This window comes from Pelodiscus sinensis, chromosome 4 (assembly GCF_049634645.1).
Source record: "Pelodiscus sinensis isolate JC-2024 chromosome 4, ASM4963464v1, whole genome shotgun sequence".
NCBI lineage: Eukaryota > Metazoa > Chordata > Testudines > Trionychidae > Pelodiscus > Pelodiscus sinensis.
In genome coordinates, this window is record NC_134714.1 from 37,065,800 (window position 1) to 37,071,799 (window position 6,000).

Genomic DNA, 6,000 nt, shown 5'->3' on the forward strand with positions numbered 1-6,000 from the left:
CATGAAGATCAATGACTCATGCAGAAGGAATGCATTATGGGAAATGAGCCCCAGACATCTGATATGCCCAGATTTTCTATGATTCAGGTCCCCGAGTCTGTGTATCTAGTTGGAAAAGCAGTGAGAGCAGACTTTTTGGGGGAAAGTTTCTGAAACTTCCCAATTCTAATTGAACTAGAAATATCAAGCAAAAGACCAACTGGAATCCCAAAATGCAGCAGCAGAAATGAACGTGAAAGAAACAAGTTATAGTTTATTACAAGAAAAGTGTACTCTTTTGAACCCTAAGAAAGATTTGGTTTGGATTCAGTTCAAGATGCAGATAAAGTTTGTGTTGATTCATGTTTCACCAGAATGAGTTCATCTGTTTATACTTATCACTATAGATTAGTTAGTTCTTCCCTATGGTCCATGGACTCAAGCAGACATGGTTCAAACACGAAGAGGCAAACTTTGGAAACAGCTGGTCAGGAATAGGCCCAAAACATGTGTTTTCCTTTTAAAGTAATGGGCATGGGAAAGGCAGTTGTTGTCATTCATATTTTATAATAATCCTTTGATTCTGTGAATCCTTACTATATTTCTACTCTCCAAGAAGATGCTTACTTCTTTCCATAGGACATTATCACTGTGAAGAAAGAGAATGAGGGACAATGTGTGGATGGAAAAGATTTGACTTTGATTTTTGAATGCAACTGGAGACTCTGTCTCAGAGTTCCTGGACCAGAATAATTCTGCACTCCTAAATCACACATCATTGCATTTGGTTCCTACAGCATAACCATCAACATTTTGTAGAAACAACTTGACCAAAAATCCCTCAGCTGAATCTTTCTGTGTTGAATAAAGCCCCCCCGAAGGATGCAATTACCTCCAAAAATTTGGGGTGGAAAGAAAGTACAGAGGGAACCAGTTTTTTTCTTTTCCAGGAGAACAGCTTGCAGGTGTCAGTGCATATGTTTTACTACCCACACATTCATCATGTTAGCCTTGATGGATTTACCCTTAATGCTTACAATTTTTTTCAATAAATCCATCTTAAGAGACTTGTCTAATCCCACTGGGAGAGCCAGATATGCTTCTACATTTTTCTGTACACCATTTTCTCTCCATCTTTCTGTTTTCTCTGTTGCCAATGTGTTTCCATGATAAATCTCAAAACGAGCTCAACACTGCTGCATAATATATCTCCTTAGAAATTGACACCTTCTAAGTGAATGATCTACAGCATGTGAAATAAAGAAAATCCTCAGTAGCGTGCAACATCTTGATATGAAGGTAGTGGCGGCACAGTTGTGTCACTCACAAACCTAACATGTAGAGCAAGCTTTTCACCTTCATTTTCTCTTTACCTCTTTTCCTTAGAGAATTGTTCAGAAAACTGCTGCTTGTTCCTAGTATTTATCCCCACAGAAAATAAAGAGTGAAATATACATTTCCCAGCTCATGCTTTTCAATCTGCTTAATTGCTGCACATGAATTCACCTTAGAAACTGAGAACCAGATTGCATAATGCTTTCTGCATCAGGAGCCTGCAGACAACCTACTCCTTACCTTAGGCATACCAAGCAAGGGCCCATCCTAATGCCAACCCCTTATCTATTATGACCACCGAGTCTTCTCCCAAAGAGAAGGGGTGAAAGTTAGACCATGGCCTCATCTATTGCATTCTGCCCTGCTTCGTTCTGGTTATTGACTTGCCTGCTTTGGGCTACCAATATAGATAGGAAATAATAAGCAAAATAATATAACTCTTTCCCCCCCCCTCCTTTCATGGGCGCTAGGGGTCAAACTGACTACACCATTCTCATGGATAGTTCAGCCTGTGTAGCCCTGAGCTCCAGGCCACTCCTACTGCAGCCAGGAGTTAACTGGCACAAACTGGCTCTAGAGAACGCATCTTTTGAACAGATTGAATGTGGAAAGAATAGCAGCTTTCCCCTGTAAAGAAGGACCTGATTTTGTGTCGGGTTGAACCCTGCTGATAATTATAGCATGGGGGAAGGCAGAGGACAGACAAAGTACTGTCCAGGATTGGGCCTTTTTTTCTGCTTTATTCACAAAGCTTGTGAATGGACTGAACTGCTCCAAGCTAGAATTTTGTTTCACTGAGGGCCTTATGAATAAGGCAGGAGGTGCTACAAAAGGCAAACCAACAAAAGCATATTTGTACTGCCAACTCCTAACAGAGCTGTCGTACAGGTAGCAAGGCATCATGTGTCTTTCCTTACTCCTTTTCCCTGGCAGGGGGCATAGCTTTTATCTGAGGATTACAGATGTCATCACTGCAAGAGGCCTGTATATTTAGTAGCACTGTGGATTTCACAGTCTAGCCTGTGGTCTATTGCTGGTAAGCAGAGATCATCTTTTATGTTCTGTCATGTTGTAGTGTTGAAAGTGAAGCATAGAGTTGTCAGAGGAGGTTAGGTGGGGGATCTGTGTCAGGCTCTCTCTCTTTAAAGTGGGTGCATAGAGTAGATGAGTTGTAGCAAAACTGGCTCTATGTCTACTCCATTTCTAGTGCAGTCTTGTGCCCTCCCGTTTATTATCCTCTGTTTTCTTCTGACATAGTCTGACTCACCATCACAGCACCTCCTGCTGGTCACTCAGGAAATCAGTTCTTCAGCCCTCTAGTGCCCCCTTATGGCTGGTTTCACAGCTGCTGAAAGCTTTTATTATCCACCACTCTGTTAGGACCCACATCCCTCCTAAACTGTATCCTCTTTGGGTACTGCCCTGATGCAATACCCCCACATTATGGGGTCCTCCCCTTCAGGAAGCCCCCCCCCCAATCCCTTAAACCTACCTTGCCTCAGTGACCCACTGCCAGCCATCATCTATCCCCTTAGTTCAGGGGCAAACTGCAGTCTGAAATGGCTGCTCATCATGGGCAAAGGGGTGTGGACCTGCTGCTTTCTGCTGCCCTAACTGCCTCCTTGCAGCCCTAATATCCTCAGACTTTGCTTCAAGCCCTGCAGCCTGGGAGCTGGCCTGGCCAGAGCTTCCCCAGCTCTGCCTGCCTTTCCCTAGCCCTCCTTTAAGTCAGGAAGCCTCTCACTCCCCCTGTCAGCTAAGTCCCTCCAGCTCAAAAGAGCAAGAGTGAATCTGTTTCTACCCCGCTAGGAGCACTTATTTATACAGCCCCAGCTGGGCCCTAATTGGCCATCTCTGCCTCAACTGCTGGCCCCACCACTCCAGCCCTCTCCCAGGACTGGGTTTTAACCCTTAAAGAGCCAGTGTGGGGCAAAATGCCTTATTACATCTCATTTTAAATGGTCTCAGGAAATAGAGATTTCACCATCTGAAAACATTTTACAAATTGTCACTCAGACCCACAAACCCTGTGTGAGGTGGGTAAGATTTATTAGGTCAATTTTAAAGATGTTGTAAATGAGGCAAAGAGAAGTGATGTAATGTGTTCCAAATCACACAGTAAGTCAGTAGGCAAAGATAGGAATAAAACTCAACTCTAAGTTGCATGTTGTAACCCCCTGATCATAATTTCTTATTTCCAAATGCTTTTCCAACCAAGATCTATTCTTGTAGTGCTTAAGGGGAAGACATTTCTGTGCTTTTTAAATTTGTTTCTGTGGGGTTTTTCTGAATGAAAGCTCATGCACTCAATGAGTATTCATGCAGAGATGTTAAAATGGTTTCCAGTATGACACAGAGGGCTCACTTTTATGATCTCAAGGCTGCTGCAAACACGCCATGCAGTCTATTCACAGTATTGTTGCTGAGGTTTTCACATTCACAAATCAGGGCCTGTCCCCAGGAGAAAAAAGGCTCTCAGAAGATTCCAGTCTTGGAATCAAGCATGGGTGCGTGCATTATATTAGGACTGATAAATGAGGCCAGGTATGTTTTAATAACCTTCACTGTGGAAGGCATTTTTGCACTACTCTTGCACTCAGTCAGTCGCTGTGTATCTTGGCAAAGTCAGGTCCGTTTCTGAGGAAAGAAAACTATTTCCATCTTTAATAAGTCATTCCAAGTTTCCTGCGATGTTATAAATAATCGGGCAAGCAGCCGGCTTTATTCTGCTTAATTTGATATGGCAGATCTGGAGAGCAGAAAAGTTCAGTCTCAACATAAGCTCTGAAGCTGGACTTTGACCAAGCCTCCCCCCACGCACCCTTCTGATGACATAAAGTTTATTATAAAGCACACTTACCATGGCAGTTGAGACCAGGCCTGCCCTTCACGGCTATTTACTGAAAGGGCCCTGGTCAGACTCGAACGTCCTGCATGCTATGTACATGAGGTCACACTGTGCCAGGTTTGCTTTGGGGAGTTGGCAGCTGCACCAACAGTGTTAGCTAATATACTTGTCATTCAGGGGAAAGAAAATGCTTGGAACACAAAGTTTAAATTAGTTCATGAGTAATTGAAAAAGGAAATATAAAGTCATACGCCTTCATATGCACATCAGGGAGGCAGCAAGGAGATGCTTGCTGCCTGGATGGTTGTGGAGGTTAAATGCCCTCATGCCAAACTGAATGCCTTTTCTAAAGCGTGGGGAGACACAATATTCTTCAGGGGACATTGAATGGTTGTATATTCTAGGCATACCTCATTTGAATGACTGTGCATGAAGGAAAATCTTGATTGAACAGATGCATTCTTTCATAACAATGAGAGAATGACTGGCAATATGATCTAGTGATTAAACTGGAATTTAAGAGGCTAGAATTCCATTCCTAGCTTTGCTTGTCATGTTTTGCAGGATCTTGGGCAAATTGTAAATTCTGAGGCCAGAAGAGATTACCAAACTGTGTAGTCTTTCCTCCTGTGTATCACAGGCCACCAACACCACCCAGCACATGTTCTCTAAACAGCACAACCACAATTAGTTACAATCCACAGAACACTGAATATTCCTCTGAATATTATGTGCCACAAGCAGAAAATAGAAGGAATAGTGGTGCACCAGTGCCCAAGGACTCCAGAACAGCAGGTGAATGGCAAGTCACTTAAGTTCTCTGTCTCAGTTATTCCTTTTGTAAAAGGAGGAGTTTCATGATTTATCTACCTGACCAACAAAGGTAATGTGAAAATTAATTAGCTTTTTTTTTGTAAAATAGTGTATAATTCCTAAATAATATTACTATAAGCCAAGGCAGTACATCATTGATGACCATTGCTTTGAAATAAAAGACCTTTTCTGTTTGTTTGAATGCCTCAGGTTATATTTGAAGATCAAATTTATTTCCAAAATACAATCCAGATGTATTGTTATGGATTTTTAAATAAAATTATGGCTTAAAGGTAAAACATAGTAACACAAAATGTAACTTTCTCTGATGAGTCATAATATTAAGTAATTTCCTTTTAAAACTAAAACTAAAACATCCATTTGTTCCTTTAGCTCATCTGGGGCAGTACCTGAAGTGAGTACACATTCAACTTGGATCTAGTATTCTTTCTAACTGACTCAGCATTCTTAAGAAAATACTCATATTTGGACTCAATATTTTCTGGTTGAATTCCTTTTTGGACTGGAATACTGGTATGAGAAAAACAAGATGTTGTAGGATGAGTTATGATATCTATTCCTATAGCTCCCACAGTAATGACTGTGGCAAGAACCCCTCTTCCCCAAGCCACCACTGGGTAGGCCTCCTCCCCTTAGCCCCCAAGTCTGGGGGTTTTGCAGCGGGTCTCAATGGTAGGGAGCCCAGACAGGGACCCACAGCTCCCTCCCTAGCTGCCTTTACCTAATGCTGGTCAAAATGGTTCTCTCCGATTTATTACTCTCTGTCTCTCCACCACCTTCCTTTCGTCCTCTCACTCTCTCCTACAGCCTCCAACTGCTGAGGCTTTTAAAGGCCCTCAGACAGACAGCAGAGAAGTCAGTTGGCCCCAGTTTGCCTGAGCCAGCTCCCTCCTAGCTCCATCTAATTGGGCTGCAGTTCTCTGCTTCTTCTCACAGGCTACGTCTACACTGGCCCCTTTTCCGGAAGGGGCATGTAAATTTCACCAGTCGTCGTAGGGAAATCC